Source organism: Dermochelys coriacea, chromosome 3 (genome assembly GCF_009764565.3).
Source record: "Dermochelys coriacea isolate rDerCor1 chromosome 3, rDerCor1.pri.v4, whole genome shotgun sequence".
Lineage (NCBI taxonomy): Eukaryota > Metazoa > Chordata > Testudines > Dermochelyidae > Dermochelys > Dermochelys coriacea.
In genome coordinates this window covers 179,811,155-179,829,058 of record NC_050070.1, presented here as the reverse complement: position 1 = coordinate 179,829,058, position 17,904 = coordinate 179,811,155, and the positions used below count along the sequence as shown (strand labels likewise).

The window sequence follows — 17,904 nt, the reverse complement described above, 5'->3', positions numbered from 1 at the left end:
GCTGGTGACTACCACGTCAGGTTGCAACTGGCTGTCCGTCTCTGGGCGACCTCCCCCAGCTGCGGTGCGATGGCTTTCACCAGGCGGTTCTGGATGGCGTTGTGGCGCAGCTGCCAGGCTCTGGAGTGGGGCTTGCAGCTGCACAGGACGTGGGGCAAGGTCTCGTTGGAGTAGCTGCACTTCCTGCAACGCTTGTCTTGGTTCACGTGGTAGATGGCTCCGTTGAGCGGGACACAGTTGAGCCGGGCGCGGTGGATGAACCGCCAGTCGGCAAAATGGGTGAAGCTGCCCCCGACGAGGAAGTGATTGCTGGCATCCCACTTGCTGGTCAGTTCGAAGACTTTACCCTGGTCTGGTTTACACTTCAGGGTTTCCATGTACAGCAAGCGGATGGCCGCCTTCAGGGTCCTCTCCAGCATGCCCCTGGCGCCCGGGGTTAGGATGGTGTGGTCGTCAGACCTGATCTGTGGTACCAGGACTCCCAGCTCCTGGCGCTCCTCGCGCCATTCCCAGCGGCAGCCAATGCGCTTCCCCAGGTGACGCATGGTATTGTGAGCGCGGGACCACAGTGAAGCGACGTCGCCACTGTCCCGTCCAAATTTGCCATCCAGAGAACCACTCAGGAATCTGGTGGTGTCTTGATTGGAGGGGGCTCTGCCGATCCGCTTCTTTGTTGCGTCATGGAGGGCGTTTGCTGTGCAGGCGGAAGGCGTGGGTGATCTCCACGATGTCACACAGGTCACCCATGCGGGGGACATTGGCACCACCATGCCTGTGGGCGATACAGACCAGCTCGTTGCTGCCTCTCTGGGGAAGGAACAGCCACTTCTTCACCAGCTGCCGGACGATCTCGTCTGCCTTGTTGAGGGGTACCTTCACCACGGCGGATCCCCTTAGGACGAACAAGATGCGGGGGATCAGGAAGATGTTTAGGGCATTTATCTTCTGCCACGGTGCTAGCAGGGAGTGTCGATCTTGGCAGGATCCTGCAAGATCTCCTGGATGGTGTCCTCGGGTGTCTGCTGGACACGGAAACCCGTTGGTGTGCCAAGGTGCCGGTATGCCTGCCCCTCTGCCAGGGGGATGATGGGCTCGCCCTGGATTTGGAACCCTGTCGTCTGCACCGAGTCCCTTTTGCTGCCATCGATGTGGAGAGATGCGCACTTCTTTGCATTGAAGCGGAGCCTCATCCAATCGGCAGCTCGACTGGTGGCATCTAGCATACGTTGGAGGTTCTCTGGGTCGTCTGCGGTCAGGACCAGGTCATCCGCGTAAGCCAGGACGCTCAGCCTCTCGCTGTGGAGGTTGAAGCCATCTGTGCCATTGGAGATCGCTCGCAGCAACGGCTCCATGGCGAGGTTAAAGATGATGGGGCTGAGGGACAGCCCTGCTTAACTCCGCTCCGGATCGGGATCTCGGCAGTCTCCCCTTCGACCGAGCGAATGGTGGTGCTGCATCCCTCGTACGCCTCTCGGATCACACGGAGGAAGTTCTCTGGCATCCCAAACTCGTGGAGAGTGGCAAAGATGTGGTGGTGGGGCATGGACCCAAAGGCATTAGCCAGGTCAAGCCATGCTACCGTGCACTGCCTCCCTGCCCTTCTGGCTGTTTCGATGGTGGTTTGGAGGACAAAATTGTGTTCATAGCAGCCCTCACAGGACATAAAGCCTTTCTGGGTGGAGCTGATGGCTCCCCCACTCACCAACCACTCTGTGATCCTTGACGCCAGGCAGCTGGCATAGAGCTTGTACATCGTGGAGCAGAGGGAGATGGGCCTCCAGTTGCTGGAGTTGTTCCGCTCATCCTTCTTGTACACCAGTACCGTCATGGCCTTCTTCCAGGAGCTGGGAGTCTGGCAGAATCGCTTGCACTGGTTGAAGAGCATGGCGAGGACCAGGCACCGGGATCTCGCTTTTTCAGGAGGCTGTAGGGGATGCCATTTTTCCCCGGAGTTGTGTTTTTTGTTTTTGAGAGTCTGGCCATCACTTCCTTGGGCGTAAAGTCAGTTTCCAGGACACCTGCTTCGTCGACACAGGGCAGGGTGGGGAGGCACTCTGGGCGCTGCGCGTCATTCTGGGCTATGCGGTCGAATACATCCTTGAAGTAGCTGTAGAGATGCTCAGATGGGATTGTGCAGTAGGGCGAGGGCTTGTCTAGGATCTCCCTCATGGCTTTGGAGCGGTTTGCCCGGTACAGCTTTTGGATCCTTGAAGCCGCTGCTGGATCGTAGTGGTGGCTGGCGTCTCTACTTCTGGATCCCCTGGTGGTGGTGGTGAGGTTTGGACTAGGCGTTCTGTGGGCAGGCAGAGCGTTCTCCTGGTTTGAACTTCTCCTGGGAATGGTTTCAGCAGACAGTTCTTGGGTGAGCCTGTCTACGAGGAGGTCAAAGTCGTCAAAGGAAGTTGTCGCTTGTAGCTCCTCAGTCCAGGCAGTCTGCCACAGAGTGACAGCCCTCACCACCGGCTGCTGGCCCTCATGGTCCTCGTCTGGTGCAGGCTCAAAGCCTGCATGGTTGGCCTGCTGTCTATCTCGTGGCTTAGGATTCCCATTGGTTGGGTGCTATGGCGGGATCTCTGGCGGGATGCTGGCGTTGGTAGCGGTTGGAGAGACGCGGTCTGGCTCTGGGGTTGCTGAGATACCGCTGGTCCTTCTAGGAGTGGCTGCTGTCTGGGCGGTTGCTGCTGGAGCATGAGATCTCCCGTAGGCAGTGTCCTGCAGAATGGACTCGGGGGCCATGCTGGGCCATCTGGTGATGAAGGCCTAGTGCTTTTCTGTGGCTGCAGGGCTGATTCCTCCAGTAACATCTGGAGTTTGCAGGGCGATCTGAGGCATGGTGCTGGCTTCTCCGGTGGCTGGAGCTCGCAGAGCGGTCTGAGGCTTGGCACTGGCTCCTCTGGCTGCTGGAGCTCATAGGGTGGTCTGAGGTGTGGCTCTCGCTCCTCTGGCGGTTGGATTTCACAGGGCGGTCTGAGGTGTGGCTCTGGCTCCTCTGGCGGTTGGAGTTCGCGGGGCGGTCTGAGGGGTGGCGCTGGCTCTTCTGGCGACAGGATCTCGAGCAGCTATGCACGGTGGGACGCTGATCCTTCTGGGGACGGGGACATGCTGGGCAGGTGGCAAGGTAGTACTGAGTCATCTGAGTATGGAGATTTGCTTGGCGATGTGAGAGGGTGAGACGGGCCTCCTGCTGGCAATAACCTGGGTGATTTTCCCCGAAGCAGCAGGTACCTTCTCGATGGCAGCACCCCGTTGCGCTGGCCTGGCAACGGGGGCAGGCTTCTTGACGGCAGCTTGCACAATCGCTTTTCTTTGTTGAGGCTCAGGAGCAGTGGGCTGGTGCGCAGCAGGAGGGCTGGGAGCTGGGGCAGGAGACTGTTGTTCCCTTGAGGCGTTTCCTGCAGGCGACTTGATGCGTCTTGCATTGCTTCTGCGTCTCGAAGGGCAGGCTGCAGAGGGCACAGCTGAAGGCAACCCGCTTGCTGTGGCATCTCTTCAGGTGCCTGGTGACCCCACCAAGGAGGTGGAAGCTTCGGGGTGGAGAGCAGATGGGGCAGATGAGCACGTCCGCAGCGAGGGGGTACTGCAGGTAGTTATACACTCCACCAGTCACCTTGCCAATAATTTGCTAGAGTGGACACAGCCTGTATTATATCAGTTTTCCTTCATGGTTATAGTTTATTTCCAGAATAGACAGGAAATTTTTAGTCAACCATGCATACTAATAAAAATTGCTGTAGACTACTTTCTAACACTGCATGGGAAAAGAGCCCTGTCCCAAGAACAAATCTAAAGATCTGACTCTTAAGGGTTTTGTAGGGAGTCTTATGAAACCTTAGGTGTGAATGTCTGCCATGCAGAACATTGATCTGGAAAATGTTGGAGACACATCAGAGAGCAGTATACTCCTGAGGGAATTCTGCACCCAAAAAATAAAAATTCTGCACATAATATTTTAAAATTCTGCAAAATTCTTCAAATTTAATTTGTCAATAAATAAATGTGGAGGCTCCAGCATGGCAGTGCGAGCACGGGCGACTGACTGCATGGAGGTGAGAGATCACCCTGCAGGCCCCCCCACTCCCGGACATGAACTCAGTGGTGAGGCTGCACCCGACCCTGACACAGCACAAGGGCTGGGGCTGCCCCAGCGGTCCATGTTCTGGGGGCGGGGGGAAGGGATACAGGGAGATCTCCCAGCTCCATGCAGCCAGTGGCCTGTGTTCCCCACTGCCATGCTGGAGCTACCACATTTATTTATTGACATAATTTGCAGAATTTTGAAATATTGTACACAGAATTGTTATTTTTTGGCACAGAATTTTTAATTTTTTGGTGCAGAATTCCCTCAGGAGTAGCAGGTGAAGCAACTCATCAGGGTTAGTAGCCCCGTGCCAGGCGCAGGTGGGCAGGCTCAGCATGGCAGGGTTGGGTAGATGGGGTGTGCAGGGTCAGACCCAGCACCGGTTGGGGTGTCCCTAGCCCCACCTTTGCCACAGTGATTTACCTCTCTGCCAGCTGCTCCAGGCACCCAAAACGGCATGCCCACACTGATGGGGAGGGGCGTGTGACCACTCTTGTGGCTTCCCTTTGCTTCCCTGTCAAAAAGTCATTTTTCTGCAGGGAAGCAAAGAAATCTGCACAGGACATTAATTCTGCACGTGCACAGTCGTGCAGAATCTGCCAGGGAGTAGTATATTTATATGAGCCTGGGAAGACCAAAGAGCACAAAATACACTATTAAACCTGGTCTTCTTCTCTGGGTCCATCTTCTGGTGCAGTGTTCAAAGACTACTAAAAATCACTTGAACTGTTTAAACTATCCACACTATCAAAAACTAGAACTACAACAAGCAAACAAGAAATCTGGTATAAAAAAACCCCACAAGACAATCTCTTTGAATGGGGTGAACAGTCCAACACCTACAGTTACCCATGGAATAAAAGGGATTGAGGGGATTGCATGGCCTCTTATAACTACAGTTCCAAATGTTTGGTGCTATAAGAGTGAGAGGGCATTCACATGGTGCCAATGGCCACAGACATTTCCAAAGCTCAGCAGAATTGCAGGCTGTGGGGGGGGTCACATTCTGCAACTGGCCATCTCAAATAACTTATTTTTGTCACTGCCATAATCAGGATCACATCTGTTAAGAATGTACCATTTTGATAGTCTGTTTTCAGAACAGAACTGTGTTTTAATCTTGGAGCTGCTACTGTGACTCCACAATTAAGTTTTCTTTCTCTGTACACCAGCAGTCAATTCCATTGTGACGCGCCCTCCTCCCCCCTTCAGGGTGCCTCTTGGAACTGGGCTACCACTGAACCCACCTGAGGTACCAGCCTGGGCTCCTTTTACAGTGTATTACTGATGCAAGCCAGCCAAGCCCTGCCTCAGGCTTCAGATTGAACTTCACCAGCACACATACAGGTAGGGACACACCCAGCTGCAGCGATACACACAGATGCTGAGATCAGCTCTGCATGGAATGACTCAGCTAAGGAATTGCCCAGTACTCAAGTGCACACCCCCTCTAGAGGGTAAACCCAAAATTGCACTGTGTTGCGCTGCACAGAGAACTGTACAGCGTAAGCGCATGAAATTTGCCATCTTCCTCAATGTGGAGAGACATATAGACAGCTTTCTGCCCCAAGTTATTTCCTCACAGACTGGTTTTAGACAAAACAAAACAAGTTTATTAACTACAAACGAAAGATTTCAAGTTATTATAAGTAAGTCTGTCACGGAAGTCATGGATTCCATGACTTTCCATGACCAAGCCAGGCAGCCCCTGGGCCAGCAGCAGGAGTTTGGATGTGTGGGAGGGGACTAGGGGCAGGGGATTGCATGGTGTGTGGGGGTGTTTACCTCAGAGTGGGGAGCTCCCCCTGGCATGGCCTTGCAGCTCCTAGGCCACAGAGGAGCCAGGGGCGGAGGCCCTGCTACCACAGCTCCCATTGGCTGCAGTTATTGGCCAATGGGAGCTGCGCAGTCAGCACTTGAGGTGGGATGGGAGGAACACATGGATGAGCCCCCTTGCCCCTCCACTGCCTAGGAGCTGCAGGGATGTGGAGCTGGGTAGGGAGCCCCTGTCGGGCCCACCAACCCCCCCACTCCCCAGCACCAGCAGGGTCCCGGGCCTCGCACCATGGCCTGGACCACCCTTCCCCCCAGCACCCGCCACCTCCCCCAGCACATGTGGCACCCCCAGCCACCATCCCCAGAGCACCCACGGCCCCCCACCCAAGTTTTAGTTAGGAGTATATAGTAAGTTATGGACAGGTCACGGGCCGTGAATTTTTGTTTACTGCCTGTGACCTGTCCATGACTTTTTACTAAATATATCCGTGACTAAAACATAGCCTTAATTATAAGGGATAGCAAACAGATCAAAGCAGATTATCTAGCAAATAAAACAAACAGGCAATCTAAGCTTAATATACTAAAGAAACTGGTTATAAGTAGCAAATTCTCACCCTAAATGTTTTAGGCAGATTGCAGAGATTCTTGAAGGCAAACTGCCCTCGCTTGCAACTTGAAACTTCAGATATTCCATTCACAGGCTAGACAACCTTCTAGCCTGGGCTCAGTCTTTCTCCCCTAGTTCAGTCATTTAGTTCTCACGTGTTTCCAGCTGTCTTCTTTCTTGGGCAGGGAGTCAATGAAGAACCAACCACAATGATGCCACTTCCCTGCCTTAAATAGTTTTTGCATATGGTAGGAATCCTTTGTCCCCCAGTGTGAATCCCACCCCCAGTTAGTGGAAAAATACTAGTATTATCATGGAGTCCAGTAACAGGTAACTTGATCACATGACACTGCAGCCATAACTCAGAGGCTGTTAGTAGCATCCCCAGAAAGACTTCCGGGTGGGAGATTAGCATCTTCAAAGACCTATTGTTTTCCCTAATGGTCCTTCCCAGTCGGCCATCCAGACTGATTGCATTCTGCCTAGTGGGAGTTTCCCAGGTGTAAACACATTTGTAATAGATGCATAGACAACATTCCTAACTTCAGATACAAAAATGATACATGCATATAAATAGGACAATCAAATTCAGTAAATCATAATCTTTCCAATGATCTCTCACATGACCCATCTTGCATAAAATACATCTTAGTTATGCCATAATCATATCATAACTATATCTCTAAGAAGACTCTCAGGATTGGACCTCAGGAGGCCATCTAGTCCAACCGCCTGCTCAAAGGAGGACCAATCCCCAATTAAATCACCCCTGGCAGGGCTTTGTTAAGCATGACCTTAAAAACCTCTAAGGAAGGAGATTCCACACCTCCCTAGGTAACCCATTCCAGTGCTTCACCACCCTCCTAGTGAAAAAGTTTTTCCTAATATCCAACCTAAATCTCCCCCACTGCAACTTGAGACCATTACTCCTTGTTCTGTCATCTGCTACCACTGAGAACAGCCAGGCTCCATCCTCTTTGGAACCCCCCTTCAGGTAGTTGAAAGCAGCTATCAAATCTCCCCTCATTCTTCCCTTCTGCAGACTAAATAATCCCAGTTCCCTCAGCCTCTCACCTCATAAATCATGTGCTCCAGCCCTCTAATCATTTTTGTTGCCCTCCACTGAACTCTTTCCAATTTTTCCACATCCTTCTTGTAGTGTGGGGCCCAAAACTGGACACAGTACTCCAGATGAGGCCTCACCAATGCTGAATAGAGGGGAATGATCACGTCCCTCGATCTGCTGGCAATGCTCCTACTTATACAGCCCAAAATACTGTTAACCTTCTTGGCAACAAGGGCACACTGTTGACTCATATCCAGCTTCTCATCCACTGTAACCCCTAGGTCCTTGTCTGCAGAACTGCTGCCTAGCCACTCGGTCCTTAGTTTGTAGCCATGCATGGGATTCTTCTGTTCTAAGTGCAAGGCTCTGCACTTGTCCTTGTTGAACCTCATCAGATTTCTTTTGGCCCAGTCCTCTAATTTGTCTAGGTCCCTCTGTATCCTATCCCTACTCTCCAGTGTATCTACCACTCCTCCCAGTTTAGTGTAGTGCCACATCCATCTCCTCCTCCAAAGCTACTTAAGCCTGGTCTAAGAAATTAGGTTGGTATAACTACATCACCCAGGAGTGTGAAAAATCCACGCACCTGAGCGATGCTGTTTTAACTGACCTAACCCCCAGCGTAAAGAGTGCTTGGTCAATGGGAGAATTCTCCTGTCGACCTAGCTACTGCCTCTCGGGAGGTGGACTACCTTCCTATACCAGTGGGAGAACCCATCCCATCAGTGTAAGTAGCTTCTTCACTGAAGCACTGCAGCTTTTTAAGTTTAGATTAGTCCTTAGGTAATACATTGCTGTCTTGCTAATTTCCCACAGACATAATGTACCGCTTTCATTTGAAGGGCCATCTTTGCTGATCTCTTCTCTCTCTCTCTATTCATATCTCTCCTTGACCTTGTCCTTCCTCAGTTACCAGTCTGACTTCATACCTCCTGTTATTGAGAGGACAGGTTACCGAGAAAAGGTGGCATGAATTTTAAAGAGGCCCTGTCAAGAAGTTTAGAGCCAGAATTTAAGATATGTTACCATGAGATTTTACAAAAGCTTATATTAATGTTTTCATGATATTTTAAAAGAAATATTTAAATTAAAATAATTCCTTGAGATTTGGGGTAAAAATTTCAAAAGTGCCTTCAATGGGAGTTAGGTGCCAAGTCTGTGGTTTCCCTCCACAAGTGTTTAGCAACATAGGAGAAGCAAGTGGAAACAATAAGGGCCCAATCCAGAGCCTCTGGTAGTCAATGGGAACATACACATTGACTTCAATGGGATGCGGACTGGGCCTTTTGTTTTGGGCACATAGTGTGATGGAATAGAGAAATATAGATATTAAGAATTAAGAAAAGGTATAATCAAAGGTGGAGAGGGAAGGGAGGAGAAGTCAGGAATATTGATAGTTTGGAGCAGTAGTTCTCAAACCTTTGCATTGGTGACCCCTTTCACACAGCAAGCCTCTGAATGCGACCCCCCTCTTATAAATTAAAAACACTTTTTTTATATTGAACACTATTTTAAATGCTGGAGGTGAAGTAGGGTTTGGGGGTGGAGGATGACAGTTTGCAACCCCCTGAGGAGTCACAACTCCCAGTTTGAGAACCCCTGGTTTAGAGGTCATGGTAGGAGAGCTGAGGAGCAATATGGAGTGAAAGATATGAGACAGCAGAAATTCAGTGATGGAAAGGTCTGTGAAGAAGCAATGTTGAATAAAGATGAATGCAAGGAAAAGGCTGTGATTGTGGGTGGGAGAATAAATCCAAAGTTGCATGTAGAAAGACAAAGTAATGGTGACAAGTTGGAGGTTAATGTGTCTGATAGGAAACAGCATAAAACTGAAATCAATGAAGTTGAGGGTGGGGGATTGAGAAGAGAGGAAGAAAGGTAGCAAGGTGTTCAAATTAAAGAATAACTAGGAGGGGACAGAGTTGAGGGTGGTAGTAAATGACAGCAACATGGAGATAGAAAGCTGAGAGGAGTCTGATGGAGTGGATTCAAAGAAAAAGGAGTGAAACAGAGAAATGGAATGGTTGGAATCAGCATTGTGACAGGAGGAGATCTATGCCATCGGTACACTTTTTCTTGCTAGAAGCTTTGGCTTGTGGTACATGAGTGACAGAGAGGGCAGAATCCAATGTTTCAACATTTTTGATGTGTGAGGTGCAGGAAATAGACCAACAACATAATGGTGAAAAGCAAATTACATTTTTAAAAATTCCTCTTTTAATCATCTAAGGTGACAGTCACACAGGTAAAAGATTCTTTTTGTGTATAAATGTATGATTTTTATTTTCACAGTATTTAATTGGGTTACTTATCTATTGCAACGTTTTCTTGAGAAAAACAAGAATGTAGCCATTAAGATTTCAATGATGGCATTAAAATTCCTAAAAAAAAAAGGATCTTCCAGGACAGTAAGATTAATAAATAAATAATGGGTGAGGTTCTGCCCTGCACTTGGAGTGAGAGCTAAGAGAAGTCCATAGCTGTGTACTGCTCAGAGCAGGAATAAATGACAATGATAAAAACATCTGAGCTTTCTCTATAAGAGTGCTTCCCTCTGTGCTAGACAAATAGTGTAAAAAGACTAAGGGCAGGCCTACACTACGGGGTTAAGTCGACCTAAGTTACACAACTCCAGCTATGTTATTCACGTAGTTTAAACTGACTTACTGCTGTGTCTACACCATGCTGGATCGATGGGAAAAATTCTCCAACTTACCTTATGCTTCTCATTCCGGTGGAGTACTGGAGTCGATGGGAGAATGATCTGTGGTCAATTTAGCACAGGGGTTCTCAAACTGGGGGTCGGGACCATTCACGGGGTCGCAAGGTTGTTACATGTGGGGTCACAGAATCATATAGTATTAGGGTTGGTCATATCAGGAGGTCATCTAGTCCAATCCCCTGCTCAAAGCAAGACCAACACCAACTAAATCATCCCAGCCAGGGCTTTGTCAAGCCTTAAAAACCTCTAAGGAAGGAGATTCCACCACCTCCATAGGTAACCCATTCCAGTGCTTCACCACCCTCCTAGTGAAATAGTGTTTCCTAATAGCCAATTTAGACCTTCCCCACTGCAACTTGAGACCATTGCTTCTTGTTCTGTCATCTGCTGCCACTGAGAACAGCCTAGCTTCATCCTTTTTGGAACCCCCCTTCAGGTAGTTGAAGGCAGCTATCAAATCCCCCCTCACTCTTCTCTTTCTGCAGACTAAATAACCCCAGTTCCCTCAGCCTCTCCTCATAAGTCATGTGTCCCAGCCCCCTAATCATTTTTGCTGCCCTCTGCTGGACTCTCTCCAATTTGTCCACATCCCTTCCGTAGTGTGGGGACCAAAACTGGATGAAATGCTCCAGGTGTGGTCTCACCAGTGCCGAATAGAAGGGAATAATCTCTTTCCTCGATCTGCTGGCAATGCTTCTACTAATACAGCTCAAAATGCCGTTGGCCTTCTTGGCAACAAGGGCACACTGCTGACCCATATCCAGTTTCTCGCCCACTGTAATCCCCAGGTCCTTTTCTGCAGAACTGCTGCTTAACCAGTCAGTCTCCAGCCTGTAGCGGTCCATGGGATTCTTCCTTCCTAAGTGCAGGACTCTGCACTTGTCCTTATTGAACCTAATCAGATTACTTTTGGCCCAATCCTCCAATTTGTTTTGGTCACTCTGGACCCTATCCCTACTCTCCAGCGTATCTACCTCTTCCCCCAGCTTAGTGTTATCTGTGAACTTGCTGAGGGTGCAATTCATCTGATCATCCAGATCATTAATGAAGATGTTGAACAAAACTGGCCCCAGGACCGACCTCGGGGACACTCCACTTGATACCGGCTGCCAACTAGACATCGAGCCGTTGATCACTACCAATTGAGTCTGACAATCTAGCCAGCTTTCTATCCACCTTATAGTCCATACTTCTTTAACTTGCTGAAAATACTGTGGGAGAACATAACAAAAGCTTTGCTAAAGTCAAGATACATCACATCCACCGCTTTCTCCATATGCACAAAGCCTGATATCTCATCATAGAAAGCAATCAAGTTGGTCAGACATGACTTGCCCTTGGTGAATCCATGTTGACTGTTCCTGATCATCTTCCTCTCCTCCAAGTGCTTCAAAATGGATTCCTCAAAGACCTGCTCCATGATTTTGCCGGGGACTAAAGTGAGGCTGTAGTTCCCCGGATTCTCTTTCTTCCCTTTTTAAAATACGGGCACTATATTAGCCTTTTCCCAATCTGGGACCTCTCCCTATTGCTACGAATTTTCCAATATAATGGCCAATGGTCACGAGCTGTCAGCCTCCACCCCAAACCCTGCTTTGCCTTCAGCATTTATAATGGTGTTAAATTAAAAAAACACTTTTTTGTATATTTATGAGGGGGGTCGCACTCAGAGGCTTGCTATGTGAAAGGGGTCACCAGTACAAAAGTTTGAGAACCACTGATTTAGCAGGTCTTCACTAGACCCACTAAATTTACCCCTGGTGGATCGATCGCCATAGCATCGATCCCCGGTAAGTGTAGACATGCCCTTAGTGTAGTGAGGCCCTAATGTAAAGGTAGCTCAAAACAGTTACCACAGGAGGAGTACAATTGTCCTTGTCTTGCACCAAAAGGGACATGGCCTGAATAAGTGGGCATGACCAAGTGATTTGTATATTTCACTTATGCTGAGATACTTCAGAGCTGTGAAATTAGTATAGGGTAATCTTCTCTCTGAAACTGAAGTTAGTCTTGGGCTCCTTTAAGTTCTCCATAAAACAGACACATAGGTGGAGTAACAGGAGACTGATACCCTGGCAGTTGTTCCTCAGCCCTTGCTTGCTGAAACAGTAAAAAATCAGGAACACATTGCTTAAAAAAAATAAATAAAAGCATGCAGTCATTTCAAAACACCCTCCAAATTACCTAAAGTTACTGCTATAAGGAATGCTGTCTTCATAAGACAGATGTTTCAGAGAATGACCTGACAATGGTTTGAAGAGAGGTGCTGTAAATTTTTGTGAGAACAAGATTAACATCTCATGATGGAGATGTTCAGGCACCAGAGGAAACACATGGAACATACTTTTCATAAACATCCCACAGTAGACTAAGTGAAGAATGTCAATCCATGCATTGCATGGTGGAAAGCTGATAAGGCCAATGGACCTTAATAGAAGTCAAAGACATTTTGACCAAAGTGTAGGAGATAATTCTAGATAAAAGTGAAGAATGACCGTCTACTCCCTTCGAGCTTTCCACCTGGAAAATACCTCCCACTTCACTGAACATTTATCTGGTTGAAGGCTTTCCGCTTTCTAATAGGATCTTTGACTTCAACATAATGCTTGCTCTCGTGTTCCCAGCAAATCAGAAGCAAAGCCATCAGCCTAAAAGATTTTGAATCTGGAAAAGATGAGAATGGAGCATGTGTTTCCAGCTAATCAACCAGATTACACACATTCTCTGATAGAGACGACAGCAGTGAGGAAGCCAAGGTGATAGCAGTAGGTAGGACGACAGTAGTCCACAAAGTCTCCATGAATCAGGAGGATCTCAGGGACAATGCATGAATGGAATAGATGCTGGTTCAGGGGGAAAAACTAGTTAAAAGAGGAGGAGAAGGTGGCCTTATTGAGTCAGGTTACCAAGAAAACTCTACACAGGCATCAAGATCCATCCCTGAAAAGAACAAGACTGTCACAGCTGGTACCAGGGTCCTTGGCCTCTGACGTCTAACTTTTCTCAGGAGGTGATTTGGTACCAAAGCCTGGGACACAGTACTTCAGCTTCTATTTAATATATTCATACAGTAAAACTAAAACTATCTCTATCCTGTCTTGCACTGAATTGCTGGTAGATGGCAGCAAATGACAGATTTTTGAACAAAGCCCATTGCCAACTGTGTCCACATATCTATTCGGGGACACCATCATAAGGCCTAATCACATCAGCAATACTATCAGAGGCTCGTTCACCTGCACTTCTACCCATGTGATATATGCCATCATGTGCCCCTCTGCCCCTCTGCCATGTACATTGCCCAAACTGGACAGTCTCTACATAAAAGAATAAATGGACACAAATCAGATGTCAAGAATTATAACATTCAAAAACCAGTCAGAGAACACTTCAATCTCTTTGGTCACTCGATTACAGAACTAAAAGCAGCAATTCTTCAACAAAAAAACTTCAAAAACAGACTCCAACGAGAGACTGCTGAATTGGGATTAATTTGCAAACTGGATACAATTAACTTAGGCTTGAATAAAGACTGGGAGTGGATGGGTCATTACACAAAGTAAAACTATTTCCTCATGTTTGTTCCTCAGACATTCTTGTCAACAGGGAAATGGCCCACCTTGATTATCACTACAAAAGCCCCCCCCCCACTCTCCTGCTGGTAGTAGCTCACCTTACCTGATCACTCTCATTACAGTGTGTATGGTAACACCCATTGTTTCATGTTCTCTGTGTATATAAATCTCCCCACTGTATTTTCCACTGAATGCATCCGATGAAGTGAGCTGTAGCTCACAAAAGCTTATGCTCAAATAAATCTGTTAGTCTCTAAGGTGCCACAAGTCCTCCTTTTCTTTTTGCGGATACAGACTAACACGGCTGCTACTCTGAAACCTGTGCTATATCAGGTTCTTCTTTTACATGACTGCAGAATCTTTGGTTCTCAAAACAAAATAGTGCTACCTTTGCATTAGCAAGAGATCTGAAATTTGTAAATTGATAGGTTTCAAATATGAAATACAACTTTTTAAATGTGTTTTATTCTCCAAGAAGTTTAAGTAGCCACTCCTGACTCTTCCCAACAAACCCCTTGACTAGGGCTGGATTTGTGATAATTCTGGTGGTCTAGGAACAGCTACACCAGCTCTCGATCAGCTGATAACTCTCCAATAATAGTGGAAGTCTCAGAGGACCAGATTTGGCTGCTTTCCAACCACTTCCTGCTACCAGAGTGAAACTAAATGATTGAACATAGGAGAATCTGGTCTACAGGATGTATGGTTATTCACATATGGAACACTGAGTATCATTCACAATCATATTACATTACAAAAATTGTTTCACAGTCAGGGAAAACAATAAATTTTACTATAACACAATGGTATATAAGGCACAAATAAAAACATAGGCAAATTGATTGCATAGGTATCTAAATTAGCATGATTGGCAGAAAGTAATCAAACCTCATTCTGTTAAGGTGGGATTCACCATCTGGTTCTATTACATGCAGTTTTAAGAATATATTTTTTATCATGCAATCAGCATACAGTCTTTAAAGAAGTTCTTGTATTGTTGTTAGTTTTGTGATATAGTGTCTTTTTGGGGAAGCTATGGGAAATAGCAAGGGAATTTGCTCTTTGCTTTAATCTCTCTAACTCATTGGTGGGCAACTTGCGGCCTACAGGCAGCCCATCAAGATAATCTGATTGTGGGCCACAAGACATTTTGCTGATGTTGACCGTCTACAAGCATAGCTGTCCACAGCTCTCAGTGGCTGCGGTTCACTGTTCCCAGCCAATGGGAGCTGTGGGAAGTGGCAGACAGCACGTCCCTGCGGCCCACCACTTCCCGCAGCTCCCATTGGCTGGGAACAGCGAACTGCAGCCACTGGGAGCTGCGGAGGGACATGCCTGAGGACGGTCAATGTCAGCAAAATGTCTTGCAGCCCACAATCAGATTACCCTGATGGGCCACATGCAGCCCGTGGGCTGCAGGTTGCCCACCACTGCTCTAGCTAGAGTCACCTCTTGAGGGAGAGAAACCAGCCGGTTGTGTTTGAACTGAGCTCCATGAAAGAGGGGAGTGTATGCAAGCAGTTTGTGACTAACTCTGTTCAAGGGCTGCTGTATATAGTGTAAAATAAGCAAGTTGTACTAAGAATATGCCTAGACAGCACATCACTGATTTCTCTTCCCACAAGGCCCTGACGTCTACTACTACTTCGTAGAGATGCAACAGTACTGTGGCCTGTGGATCTCTGAGATTCTGTAGAGAGATGGCTATTCATAAGATGCTAGCTCTTCTTGCTACCTGCTAAATTGCATTAAAGAGACAAGGTGGGTGAGGTAACATCTGTTATTGTACTAATTTCTGTTTGGTGAATGAGACAAGCTTTCTGTGTAAGCACAAAAGTTTATCTCGCTCACTGCAGAAGTTGGTCCAATAAAAGATATTACCTCACCCACCTTGTCTCTCTAATATCCTAGGACCGACACAACTGTCAACACTGCATACAAACTGCATTACAGATAGATATAAATACAGTAGAACGTCAGAGTTACAAACACCTTGAGAATGGAGGTTGTTCGTAACTCTGAAATGTTCCTAATTCTGAACAAAATGTTATGGTTGTTCTTTCAAAAGTTTACAACTGAACTTGGACTTAGTACAGCTTTGAAACTTTACTATGCAGAAGAAAAATGCTACTTTTAACCATCTTAAATTAAACAAGCACAGAAAGTTTCCTTACCTTGTCAAATTTTTTAAAACCTTTTTTTAGTTATGTACATTTAACACAGTACTGTACTGTATTTGCCTCTTTCTTTTTTTGGTCTCTGCTGCTGCCTGATTGCATACTTCCCATTCCAAATGAGGTGTGTAGTTGACTGGTCAGTAGGGCTGTCAATTAATCGCAGTTAACTCACATGATTAACTCAAAAAAATTTATCGCGATTAATCGCACTTATAACAATAGAATACTAATTTAAATGTCTTAAATATTTTTGGATGTTTTTCTACATTTTAAATATTGATTTCAATTACAACACAGAATACAACGTGCACAGAGCTCACTTTATGTTATTATTTTTTATTACAAATATATGCACTGTAAAAATGATAAACAAAAGAAATAGTGGCAGGTTTCAGAGTAGCAGCCATGTTAGTCTGTATTCACAAAAAGAAAAGAGTACTTGTGGCACCTTAGAGACTAACTAATTTATTTGAGCATAAGCTTTCTTGAGCTACCTCATACAAGTACTGAATTGCAATCTCTTTATTGTAAAAGTGTAACTTACAAATACAGATTTTTTTTTTGGTTACATAACTACACTCAAAAACAAAACAGTGTAAAACTTTAGAGCCTACAAGTCCACTCAGTCCCACTTCTTATTCTGCCAATCACTAAGACAAACAAGTTTGTTTACATTTACTGAAGATAACTGCTGTCTGCTTCTTATTTACAATGTCACCTAAAAGTGAGAACAGGTGTTTGCATGGCACTTTTGTAGTCGGCGTTGCAAGGTATTTACATGCCAGATATGCTAAACATCCATGCTTTGGCTACCATTCCAGAGGACATGCTTCCATGCTGATGATGCCCGTTAAAATAATAATGCGTCAATTACATTTGTGACTGTATTCCTTGTGGGCCAGGGAGGAGGAAAGGTATGTCTCCTGCTCTGTTACACCCGCATTCTGCATATATTTCATGTTATAACAGCTTGGATGATGACCCAGCACATGTTCATTTTAAGAACACTTTCACAGCAGATTTGACAAAATGCAAAGAAGGTACTAATGTAAGATTTCTAAAAATACTACAGCACTTGACCCAAGGTTTAAGAATCTGAAGTGCCGTCCAAAATCTGAGAGGGACAAGGTGTGGAGCATGCTTTTAAAAGTCTTAAAAGAGCAACACTCTGATGAGGAAACTACAGAACCCAAGCCCCCAAAAAAGAAAATCAACCTTCTGCTGGTGGCATCTGACTCAGATGATGAAAATGAATATGCATCAGTCCCCACTGTTTTGGATTGTTATCAAGCAGAGCCTATCATCAGCATGGAAGCATGTCCCCTGGAATAGTTTTTGAAGCAGGAAGGGACATATGAATCTTTAGAGCATCTGGCAAGTAAATATCTTGCAACGCCAGCTACAACAGTGCCATGCGAATGCCTCTTCTCATTTTCAGGTGACACTAAGGAAGAAGCAGGCAGCATTATCTCCTGCAAATTGTAACCGACCTTGTTTGTCTGAGTGATTGGCTGATCAAGAAATAGGATTGAATGGACTTGTAGGCTCTAAAGTTTTATATTGTTTTATTTTTGAATGCAATTTTTTTGGTACATAATTCTATATTTTTAAATTCAACTTTCATGATAGAGATTGCACTGCAGTACTTGTATGAGGTGAATTGAAAAATTCAATTTTTTTTATTTTTACAGTGCAAATATTTGTAATAAAAAAATAAAGTGAGCACTTTACACTTTGTATTCGGTGTTGCAATTGAAATTAATATATTTGAAAATGTAGTTAACATCCAAAATATTTAAAATAAATGGTATTCTATTGTTGTTCAACAGCGCAATTAATCGCAATTAATTTTTTTAATCATGATTTTTATAATTGCTTGACAGCCCTACTGGTCAGTTAG

General features: G+C 46.1%; 1 protein-coding gene across 1 annotated transcript in view; it reads left to right on the top strand.

The window, feature by feature from the left end:
* The window catches only part of ACYP2 (acylphosphatase 2), a 161,834-nt gene that overhangs the window by 13,259 nt on the left and 130,671 nt on the right, over positions 1 to 17,904 (top strand). The gene's annotated exons all lie outside the window — the stretch shown is intronic.